We start from the raw sequence: 12,906 nt of genomic DNA, 5'->3' as shown, positions 1-12,906 counted from the left end.
GATGTTTTTATGAATTCTTTGATTCAATTAACTTTAAATGATGTATTGGACAGTGATTTACACATCCTGAAAGAATAAATCGCTTTGAATAGGCGAAACAATAAAAATATCAAATTCAAATTCATTGAAGTGGTGTTTCCCAGCTCGCCAAAGCATTATTTTTGATTTTTCTTCAACGCCAATGCAAGATATAGCTTGGCGAACCTTGGCGAACCTTGGCGAACCTTGGCGAACCTTGGCGAACATTGGCAGACCTTGGCGAACCTTGGCGAAGCTTGGCGAAGCTTGGCGAACGATGGAAGCCTGATCTGAGCCTGAGCCTGAGCCTGAGCCTGAGCCTGAGCCTGAAGCTTGGCGAAGCTTGGCGAGCAGTGCTGTGCTGTGCTATGCTGGCCAGTGGTGTTTCCCAGCTCGCCAAAGCAGTATTTTTGATTTTTCTTCAACGCCAATGCAACTTATAAGGAGTTATCTTGTGATTTTATTGTAGAATAGCATATTCCACACTTATTCAGAATGATAATTACCTTTATAAATGATAGAAAAGCATGCTGTGACTGTGCTGTGCATTTTTCTAAAAAAATTTCTTCTTAAATTGCTCTATGAATTTATTGATTCAATAGACATGAAATGGTGTATTGGGCATTGATTTACACATCCTGTAATTAAAAAAATGGTTTTAACAAGTGATATAAATATTCTAGCAACTTCAAGTGCTGTGCTGTGCCTGGAAGAATTTCTTCTTGTTTCTATTTCATAAACATCATGGATGTTTTTATGAATTCATTGATTCAATTAACTTTCAATGATGTATTGGACAGTGATTTACACATCCTGTAAGAATAAATCGCTTTGAATAAGTGAAAATATATCAAATTCAAATTCATTGAAGTGGTGTTTCCCAGCTCGCCAAAGCAGTATTTTTGATTTTTCTTCAACGACAATGCAAGATATAGCTTGGCGAAGCTTGGCGAAGCTTGGCGAACGATCGAAGCCTGAGCCTGAGCCTGAGCCAAAGCCTGAGCCTGAGTCTGAGCCTGAGCCTGAGCCTGAGCCTGAAGCTTGGCGAAGCTTGGCGTGCTGTGCTCTGCTGTGCTGTGCCTGCCAGTGGTGTTTCCCAGCTCGCCAAAGCAGTATTTTTGATTTTTCTTCAGCGCCAATGCAACTTATAAGGAGTTATCTTGTTGTTCTATTGTAGAATAGCATATTCCACACTTATTCAGAATGATAATTACCTTTATAAATGATAGAAAAGCATGCTGTGACTGTGCTGTGCATTTTTCTAAAACTTTTTTTCTTGAATTGCTCTATGAATTTATTGATTCAATAGATTTGAAATGGTGTATTGGACATTGATTTACACATCCTGTAATAAAAAAAATGGTTTTAACAAGTGATATAAATATTATAGCAACTTCAAGTGCTGTGCTGTGCCTGGAAGAATTTCTTCTTGTTTCTATTTCATAAACATCATGGATGTTTTTATGAATTCTTTGATTCAATTAACTTTAAATGATGTATTGGACAGTGATTTACACATCCTGAAAGAATAAATCGCTTTGAATAGGCGAAACAATAAAAATATCAAATTCAAATTCATTGAAGTGGTGTTTCCCAGCTCGCCAAAGCAGTATTTTTGATTTTTCTTCAACGACAATGCAAGATATAGCTTGGCGAAGCTTGGCGAAGCTTTGCGAACGATCGATGCCTGAGCCTGAGCCTGAGCCTGAGCCTGAAGCTTGGCGAAGCTTGGCGAGCAGTGCTGTGCTGTGCTGTGCTGGCCAGTGGTGTTTCCCAGCTCGCCAAAGCAGTATTTTTGATTTTTCTTCAACGACAATGCAAGATATAGCTTGGCGAAGCTTGGCGAACGATCGAAGCCTGAGCCTGAGCCTGAGCCTGAGCCTAAGCCTAAGCCTGAGCCTGAGTCTGAGCCTGAACCTGAGCCTGAGCCTGAGCCTGAAGCTTGGCGAAGCTTGGCGAGCAGTGCTGTGCTGTGCTGTGCTGGCCAGTGGTGTTTCCCAGCTCGCCAAAGCAGTATTTTTGATTTTTCTTCAACGCCAATGCAACTTATAAGGAGTTATCTTGTGATTTTATTGTAGAATAGCATATTCCACACTTATTCAGAATGATAATTACCTTTATAAATGATAGAAAAGCATGCTGTGACTGTGCTGTGCATTTTTCTAAAACTTTTTCTTCTTGAATTGCTCTATGAATTTATTGATTCAATATACTTGAAATGGTGTATTGGACATTGATTTACACATCCTGTAATTAAAAAAATGGTTTTAACAAGTGATATAAATATTATAGCAACTTCAAGTGCTGTGCTGTGCCTGGAAGAATTTCTTCTTGTTTCTATTTCATAAACATCATGGATGTTTTTATGAATTCATTGATTCCATTAACTTTAAATGATGTATTGGAGAGTGATTTACACATTCTGTAAGAATAAATCGCTTTCAATAAGCGAAACAATAAATATATCAAATTCAAATTCATTGAAGTGGTGTTTCCCAGCTCGCCAAAGCATTATTTTTGATTTTTCTTCAACGCCAATGCAAGATATAGCTTGGCGAACCTTGGCGAACCTTGGCGAACCTTGGCGAACCTTGGCGAACATTGGCAGACCTTGGCGAACCTTGGCGAAGCTTGGCGAAGCTTGGCGAACGATGGAAGCCTGATCTGAGCCTGAGCCTGAGCCTGAGCCTGAGCCTGAGCCTGAGCCTGAAGCTTGGCGAAGCTTGGCGAGCAGTGCTGTGCTGTGCTATGCTGGCCAGTGGTGTTTCCCAGCTCGCCAAAGCAGTATTTTTGATTTTTCTTCAACGCCAATGCAACTTATAAGGAGTTATCTTGTGATTTTATTGTAGAATAGCATATTCCACACTTATTCAGAATGATAATTACCTTTATAAATGATAGAAAAGCATGCTGTGACTGTGCTGTGCATTTTTCTAAAAAAATTTCTTCTTAAATTGCTCTATGAATTTATTGATTCAATAGACATGAAATGGTGTATTGGGCATTGATTTACACATCCTGTAATTAAAAAAATGGTTTTAACAAGTGATATAAATATTCTAGCAACTTCAAGTGCTGTGCTTTGCCTGGAAGAATTTCTTCTTGTTTCTATTTCATAAACATCATGGATGTTTTTATGAATTCATTGATTCAATTAACTTTCAATGATGTATTGGACAGTGATTTACACATCCTGTAAGAATAAATCGCTTTGAATAAGTGAAAATATATCAAATTCAAATTCATTGAAGTGGTGTTTCCCAGCTCGCCAAAGCAGTATTTTTGATTTTTCTTCAACGACAATGCAAGATATAGCTTGGCGAAGCTTGGCGAAGCTTGGCGAACGATCGAAGCCTGAGCCTGAGCCTGAGCCAAAGCCTGAGCCTGAGTCTGAGCCTGAGCCTGAGCCTGAGCCTGAAGCTTGGCGAAGCTTGGCGTGCTGTGCTCTGCTGTGCTGTGCCTGCCAGTGGTGTTTCCCAGCTCGCCAAAGCAGTATTTTTGATTTTTCTTCAGCGCCAATGCAACTTATAAGGAGTTATCTTGTTGTTCTATTGTAGAATAGCATATTCCACACTTATTCAGAATGATAATTACCTTTATAAATGATAGAAAAGCATGCTGTGACTGTGCTGTGCATTTTTCTAAAACTTTTTTTCTTGAATTGCTCTATGAATTTATTGATTCAATAGATTTGAAATGGTGTATTGGACATTGATTTACACATCCTGTAATAAAAAAAATGGTTTTAACAAGTGATATAAATATTATAGCAACTTCAAGTGCTGTGCTGTGCCTGGAAGAATTTCTTCTTGTTTTATAGCAACTTCAAGTGCTGTGCTGTGCCTGGAAGAATTTCTTCTTGTTTCTATTTCATAAACATCATGGATGTTTTTATGAATTCTTTGATTCAATTAACTTTAAATGATGTATTGGACAGTGATTTACACATCCTGAAAGAATAAATCGCTTTGAATAGGCGAAACAATAAAAATATCAAATTCAAATTCATTGAAGTGGTGTTTCCCAGCTCGCCAAAGCAGTATTTTTGATTTTTCTTCAACGACAATGCAAGATATAGCTTGGCGAAGCTTGGCGAAGCTTTGCGAACGATCGATGCCTGAGCCTGAGCCTGAGCCTGAAGCTTGGCGAAGCTTGGCGAGCAGTGCTGTGCTGTGCTGTGCTGGCCAGTGGTGTTTCCCAGCTCGCCAAAGCAGTATTTTTGATTTTTCTTCAACGACAATGCAAGATATAGCTTGGCGAAGCTTGGCGAACGATCGAAGCCTGAGCCTGAGCCTGAGCCTGAGCCTAAGCCTAAGCCTGAGCCTGAGTCTGAGCCTGAACCTGAGCCTGAGCCTGAAGCTTGGCGAAGCTTGGCGAGCAGTGCTGTGCTGTGCTGTGCTGGCCAGTGGTGTTTCCCAGCTCGCCAAAGCAGTATTTTTGATTTTTCTTCAACGCCAATGCAACTTATAAGGAGTTATCTTGTGATTTTATTGTAGAATAGCATATTCCACACTTATTCAGAATGATAATTACCTTTATAAATGATAGAAAAGCATGCTGTGACTGTGCTGTGCATTTTTCTAAAACTTTTTCTTCTTGAATTGCTCTATGAATTTATTGATTCAATATACTTGAAATGGTGTATTGGACATTGATTTACACATCCTGTAATTAAAAAAATGGTTTTAACAAGTGATATAAATATTATAGCAACTTCAAGTGCTGTGCTGTGCCTGGAAGAATTTCTTCTTGTTTCTATTTCATAAACATCATGGATGTTTTTATGAATTCTTTGATTCAATTAACTTTCAATGATGTATTGGACAGTGATTTACACATCCTGTAAGAATAAATCGCTTTGAATAAGCGAAAATATATCAAATTCAAATTCATTGAAGTGGTGTTTCCCAGCTCGCCAAAGCAGTATTTTTGATTCTTCTTCAACGCCAATGCAAGATATAGCTTGGCGAACCTTGGCGAACCTTGGCGAACCTTGGCGAACCTTGGCGAACCTTGGCGAACCTTGGCGAACCTTGGCGAACCTTGGCGAACCTTGGCGAACCTTGGCGAACCTTGGCGAACCTTGGCGAACCTTGGCGAACCTTGGCGAACCTTGGCGAACCTTGGCGAACCTTGGCGAACCTTGGCGAACCTTGGCGAACCTTGGCGAACCTTGGCGAACCTTGGCGAACCTTGGCGAACCTTGGCGAACCTTGGCGAACCTTGGCGAACCTTGGCGAACCTTGGCGAACCTTGGCGAACCTTGGCGAACCTTGGCGAACCTTGGCGAACCTTGGCGAACCTTGGCGAACCTTGGCGAACCTTGGCGAACCTTGGCGAACCTTGGCGAACCTTGGCGAACCTTGGCGAACCTTGGCGAACCTTGGCGAACCTTGGCGAACCTTGGCGAACCTTGGCGAACCTTGGCGAACCTTGGCGAACCTTGGCGAACCTTGGCGAACCTTGGCGAACCTTGGCGAACCTTGGCGAACCTTGGCGAACCTTGGCGAACCTTGGCGAACCTTGGCGAACCTTGGCGAACCTTGGCGAACCTTGGCGAACCTTGGCGAACCTTGGCGAACCTTGGCGAACCTTGGCGAACCTTGGCGAACCTTGGCGAACCTTGGCGAACCTTGGCGAACCTTGGCGAACCTTGGCGAACCTTGGCGAACCTTGGCGAACCTTGGCGAACCTTGGCGAACCTTGGCGAACCTTGGCGAACCTTGGCGAACCTTGGCGAACCTTGGCGAACCTTGGCGAACCTTGGCGAACCTTGGCGAACCTTGGCGAACCTTGGCGAACCTTGGCGAACCTTGGCGAACCTTGGCGAACCTTGGCGAACCTTGGCGAACCTTGGCGAACCTTGGCGAACCTTGGCGAACCTTGGCGAACCTTGGCGAACCTTGGCGAACCTTGGCGAACCTTGGCGAACCTTGGCGAACCTTGGCGAACCTTGGCGAACCTTGGCGAACCTTGGCGAACCTTGGCGAACCTTGGCGAACCTTGGCGAACCTTGGCGAACCTTGGCGAACCTTGGCGAACCTTGGCGAACCTTGGCGAACCTTGGCGAACCTTGGCGAACCTTGGCGAACCTTGGCGAACCTTGGCGAACCTTGGCGAACCTTGGCGAACCTTGGCGAACCTTGGCGAACCTTGGCGAACCTTGGCGAACCTTGGCGAACCTTGGCGAACCTTGGCGAACCTTGGCGAACCTTGGCGAACCTTGGCGAACCTTGGCGAACCTTGGCGAACCTTGGCGAACCTTGGCGAACCTTGGCGAACCTTGGCGAACCTTGGCGAACCTTGGCGAACCTTGGCGAACCTTGGCGAACCTTGGCGAACCTTGGCGAACCTTGGCGAACCTTGGCGAACCTTGGCGAACCTTGGCGAACCTTGGCGAACCTTGGCGAACCTTGGCGAACCTTGGCGAACCTTGGCGAACCTTGGCGAACCTTGGCGAACCTTGGCGAACCTTGGCGAACCTTGGCGAACCTTGGCGAACCTTGGCGAACCTTGGCGAACCTTGGCGAACCTTGGCGAACCTTGGCGAACCTTGGCGAACCTTGGCGAACCTTGGCGAACCTTGGCGAACCTTGGCGAACCTTGGCGAACCTTGGCGAACCTTGGCGAACCTTGGCGAACCTTGGCGAACCTTGGCGAACCTTGGCGAACCTTGGCGAACCTTGGCGAACCTTGGCGAACCTTGGCGAACCTTGGCGAACCTTGGCGAACCTTGGCGAACCTTGGCGAACCTTGGCGAACCTTGGCGAACCTTGGCGAACCTTGGCGAAGCTTTGCGAACGATTGAAGCCTGATTCTGAGCCTGAGCCTGAGCCTGAGCCTGAAGCTTGGCGAAGCTTGGCGAGCAGTTCTGTGCTGTGCTGTGCTGGCCAGTGGTGTTTCCCAGCTCGCCAAAGCAGTATTTTTGATTTTTCTTCAACGCCAATGCAACTTATAAGGAGTTATCTTGTGATTTTATTGTAGAATAGCATATTCCACACTTATTCAGAATGATAATTACCTTTATCAATGATAGAAAAGCATGCTGTGACTGTGCTGTGCATTTTTCTAAAACTTTTTCTTCTTGAATTGCTCTATGAATTTATTGTTTCAATAGACTTGAAATGGTGTATTGGACATTGATTTACACATCCTGTAATAAAAAAAATGGTTTTAACAAGTGATATAAATATTATAGCAACTTCAAGTGCTGTGCTGTGCCTGGAAGAATTTCTTCTTGTTTCTATTTCATAAACATCATGGATGTTTTTATGAATTCTTTGATTCAATTAACTTTAAATGATGTATTGGACAGTGATTTACACATCCTGTAAGAATAAATCGCTTTGAATAAGCGAAAATATATCAAATTCAAATTCATTGAAGTGGTGTTTCCCAGCTCGACAAAGCAGTATTTTTGATTTTTCTTCAACGCCAATGCAAGATATAGCTTGGCGATGATTGGCGAAGCTTGGCGATGATTGGCGAACCTTGGCGAACCTTGGCGAACCTTGGCGAACCTTGGCGAACCTTGGCGAACCTTGGCGAACCTTGGCGAACCTTGGCGAACCTTGGCGAACCTTGGCGAACCTTGGCGAACCTTGGCGAACGATGGAAGCCTGATTCTGAGCCTGAGCCTGAGCCTGAGCCTGAAGCTTGGCGAAGCTTGGCGAGCAGTGCTGTGCAGTGCTATGCTGGCCAGTGGTGTATCCCAGCTCGCCAAAGCAGTATTTTTGATTTTTCTTCAACGCCAATGCAACTTATAAGGAGTTATCTTGTGATTTTATTGTAGAATAGCATATTCCACACTTATTCAGAATGATAATTACCTTTATAAATGATAGAAAAGCATGCTGTGACTGTGCTGTGCATTTTTCTAAATTTTTTTCTTCTTAAATTGCTCTATGAATTTATTGATTCAATAGACTTGAAATGGTGTATTGGACATTGATTTACACATCCTGTAATTAAAAAAATGGTTTTAACAAGTGATATAAATATTCTAGCAACTTCAAGTGCTGTGCTATGCCTGGAAGAATTTCTTCTTGTTTCTATTTCATAAACATCATGGATGTTTTTATGAATTCTTTGATTCAATTAACTTTCAATGATGTATTGGACAGTGATTTACACATCCTGTAAGAATAAATCGCTTTGAATAAGCGAAAATATATCAAATTCAAATTCATTGAAGTGGTGTTTCCCAGCTCGCCAAAGCAGTATTTTTGATTCTTCTTCAACGCCAATGCAAGATATAGCTTGGCGAAGCTTGGCGATGATTGGCGAACCTTGGCGAACCTTGGCGAACCTTGGCGAACCTTGGCGAACCTTGGCGAACCTTGGCGAACCTTGGCGAACCTTGGCGAACCTTGGCGAACCTTGGCGAACCTTGGCGAACCTTGGCGAACCTTGGCGAACCTTGGCGAACCTTGGCGAACCTTGGCGAACCTTGGCGAACCTTGGCGAACCTTGGCGAACCTTGGCGAACCTTGGCGAACCTTGGCGAACCTTGGCGAACCTTGGCGAACCTTGGCGAACCTTGGCGAACCTTGGCGAACCTTGGCGAACCTTGGCGAACCTTGGCGAACCTTGGCGAACCTTGGCGAACCTTGGCGAACCTTGGCGAACCTTGGCGAACCTTGGCGAACCTTGGCGAACCTTGGCGAACCTTGGCGAACCTTGGCGAACCTTGGCGAACCTTGGCGAACCTTGGCGAACCTTGGCGAACCTTGGCGAACCTTGGCGAACCTTGGCGAACCTTGGCGAACCTTGGCGAACCTTGGCGAACCTTGGCGAACCTTGGCGAACCTTGGCGAACCTTGGCGAACCTTGGCGAACCTTGGCGAACCTTGGCGAACCTTGGCGAACCTTGGCGAACCTTGGCGAACCTTGGCGAACCTTGGCGAACCTTGGCGAACCTTGGCGAACCTTGGCGAACCTTGGCGAACCTTGGCGAACCTTGGCGAACCTTGGCGAACCTTGGCGAACCTTGGCGAACCTTGGCGAACCTTGGCGAACCTTGGCGAACCTTGGCGAACCTTGGCGAACCTTGGCGAACCTTGGCGAACCTTGGCGAACCTTGGCGAACCTTGGCGAACCTTGGCGAACCTTGGCGAACCTTGGCGAACCTTGGCGAACCTTGGCGAACCTTGGCGAACCTTGGCGAACCTTGGCGAACCTTGGCGAACCTTGGCGAACCTTGGCGAACCTTGGCGAACCTTGGCGAACCTTGGCGAACCTTGGCGAACCTTGGCGAACCTTGGCGAACCTTGGCGAACCTTGGCGAACCTTGGCGAACCTTGGCGAACCTTGGCGAACCTTGGCGAACCTTGGCGAACCTTGGCGAACCTTGGCGAACCTTGGCGAACCTTGGCGAACCTTGGCGAACCTTGGCGAACCTTGGCGAACCTTGGCGAACCTTGGCGAACCTTGGCGAACCTTGGCGAACCTTGGCGAACCTTGGCGAACCTTGGCGAACCTTGGCGAACCTTGGCGAACCTTGGCGAACCTTGGCGAACCTTGGCGAACCTTGGCGAACCTTGGCGAACCTTGGCGAACCTTGGCGAACCTTGGCGAACCTTGGCGAACCTTGGCGAACCTTGGCGAACCTTGGCGAACCTTGGCGAACCTTGGCGAACCTTGGCGAACCTTGGCGAACCTTGGCGAACCTTGGCGAACCTTGGCGAACCTTGGCGAACCTTGGCGAACCTTGGCGAACCTTGGCGAACCTTGGCGAACCTTGGCGAACCTTGGCGAACCTTGGCGAACCTTGGCGAACCTTGGCGAACCTTGGCGAACCTTGGCGAACCTTGGCGAACCTTGGCGAACCTTGGCGAACCTTGGCGAACCTTGGCGAACCTTGGCGAACCTTGGCGAACCTTGGCGAACCTTGGCGAACCTTGGCGAACCTTGGCGAACCTTGGCGAACCTTGGCGAACCTTGGCGAACCTTGGCGAACCTTGGCGAACCTTGGCGAACCTTGGCGAACCTTGGCGAACCTTGGCGAACCTTGGCGAACCTTGGCGAACCTTGGCGAACCTTGGCGAACCTTGGCGAACCTTGGCGAACCTTGGCGAACCTTGGCGAACCTTGGCGAACCTTGGCGAACCTTGGCGAACCTTGGCGAACCTTGGCGAACCTTGGCGAACCTTGGCGAACCTTGGCGAACCTTGGCGAACCTTGGCGAAGCTTGGCAAACGATGGAAGCCTGATTCTGAGCCTGAGCCTGAGCCTGAAGCTTGGCGAAGCTTTGCGAGCAGTGCTGTGCAGTGCTATGCTGGCCAGTGGTGTTTCCCAGCTCGCCAAAGCAGTATTTTTGATTTTTCTTCAACGCCAATGCAACTTATAAGGAGTTATCTTGTGATTTTATTGTAGAATAGCATATTCCACACTTATTCAGAATGATAATTACCTTTATAAATGATAGAAAAGCATGCTGTGACTGTGCTGTGCATTTTTCTAAAAAAATTTCTTCTTAAATTGCTCTATGAATTTATTGATTCAATAGACTTGAAATGGTGTATTGGACATTGATTTACACATCCTGTAATTAAAAAAATGGTTTTAACGAGTGATATAAATATTCTAGCAACTTCAAGTGCTGTGCTGTGCATGGAAGAATTTCTTCTTGTTTTTATTTCATAAACATCATGGATGTTTTTATGAATTCTTTGATTCAATTAACTTTCAATGATGTATTGGACAGTGATTTACACATCCTGTAAGAATAAATCGCTTTGAATAAGTGAAAATATATCAAATTCAAATTCATTGAAGTGGTGTTTCCCAGCAAGAATATGTTTGTTTTAAATGGTTCTGAGCAGTAGAAGTGCCTTTTTCTTAGTGTTAAAATCAGCGCCATCTAGTGGCAAGTTTGGGAACTAAATTTTATTTTGATCGCATCGTGCTCAGCGTGAAATTCTTATCAAGAGTATGTTTGTTTTAAATGGTTTTGAGCAGTAGAAGTGCCTTTTTCTAAGTGTTAAAATCAGCGCCATCTAGTGGCAAGTTTGGGAACTAAATTTTATTATGATCGAGTCGTGTTCAGCGTGAAATTCTGATCAAGAATATGTTTGTTTCATATGGTTCTAAGCAGTAGAAGTGCCTTTTTCTAAGTGTTGAAATCAGCGCCATCTAGTGACAAGTTTTGGAACTAAATTTTATTATGATCGCATCGTGTTCAGCGTGAAATTCTGATCAAAAATATGTTTGTTTTTCTTCAACCTTCTTCAACCAAATGGTTCTGAGTAGTAGAAGTGCCTTTTTCTAAGTGTTGAAATCAGCGCCATCTAGTGACAAGTTTTAATGCTTAATTTTATTATGATCGCATCGTGTTCAGCGTGAAATTCTGATCAAGAATATGTTTGTTTTAAATGGTTCTGAGCAGTAGAAGTGCCTTTTTCTAAGTGTTAAAATCAGCGCCATCTAGTGACAAGTTTTAACACTAAATTTTATTATGATCGCATCGTTTTTAGCGTGAAATTCTGATCAAGAATATATTTGTTTTAATTGGTTCTGAGCAGTAGAAGTGCCTTTTTCTAAGTGTTGAAATCAGCGCCATCTAGTGACAAGTTTTAACGCTAAATTTTATTATGATCGCATCGTGTTCAGCGTGAAATTCTGATCAAGTTTATGTTTGTTTCATATGGTTCTAAGCATTAGAAGTGCCTTTTTCTAAGTGTTGAAATAAGCGCCATCTAGTGACAAGTTTTGGAACTAAATTTTATTATGATCGCATCGTGTTCCGCGTGAAATTCTGATCAAAAATATGTTTGTTTCATATGGTTCTAAGCATTAGAAGTGCCTTTTTCTAAGTGTTAAAATCAGCGCCATCTAGTGACAAGTTTTAACACTAAATTTTATTATGATCGCATCGTGTTCAGCGTGAAATTCTGATCAAGAATATGTTTGATTCATATGGTTCTGAGCAGTAGAAGTGCCTTTTTCTAAGTGTTGAAATCAGCGCCGTCTAGTGACAAGTTTTGGAACTAAATTTTATTATGATCGCATCGTGTTCAGCGTGAAATTCTGATCAAGAATATGTTTGTTTCAAATGGTTCTGAGCAGTAGAAGTGCCTTTTTCTAAGTGTTGAAATCAGCGCCATCTAGTGACAAGTTTTAACGCTAAATTTTATTATGATCGCATCGTGTTCAGCGTAAAATTCTGATCAAGTTTATGTTTGTTTCATATGGTTCTAAGCATTAGAAGTGCCTTTTTCTAAGTGTTGAAATAAGCGCCATCTAGTGACAAGTTTTGGAACTAAATTTTATTATGATCGCATCGTGTTCAGCGTGAAATTCTGATCAAATTGTGTTTGTTTTAATTGGTTCTGAGCAGTAGAAGTACCTTTTTCTAAGTGTTGAAATCAGCGCCATCTAGTGACAAGTTATAACACTAAATTTTATTATGATCGCATCGTGTTCAGCGTGAAATTCTGATCAAAAATATGTTTGTTTCATATGGTTCTGAGCAGTAGAAGTGCCTTTTTCTAAGTGTTGAAATCAGCGCCATCTAGTGACAAGTTTTAACACTTAATTTTATTATGATCGCATCGTTTTCAGCGTGAAATTCTGATCAAGAAAACATTTGTTTTAATTGGTTCTGAGCAGTAGAAGTACCTTTTTCTAAGTGTTGAAATCAGCGCCATCTAGTGACAAGTTATAACACTAAATTTTATTATGATCGCATCGTGTTCAGCGTGAAATTCTGATCTAAAATATGTTTGTTTCATATGGTTCTGAGCAGTAGAAGTGCCTTTTTCTAAGTGTTGAAATCAGCGCCATCTAGTGACAAGTTTTAATGCTTAATTTTATTATGATCGCATCGTGTTCAGCGTGAAATTCTGATCAAGAATATGTTTGTTTTAAATGGTTCTGAGCAGTAGAAGT

Source organism: Daphnia pulicaria, chromosome 11 (genome assembly GCF_021234035.1).
Source record: "Daphnia pulicaria isolate SC F1-1A chromosome 11, SC_F0-13Bv2, whole genome shotgun sequence".
Classification (NCBI taxonomy): domain Eukaryota; kingdom Metazoa; phylum Arthropoda; class Branchiopoda; order Diplostraca; family Daphniidae; genus Daphnia; species Daphnia pulicaria.
The sequence above is the reverse complement of the archived record's forward strand: the minus strand, read 5'-3'. Positions refer to the sequence as shown.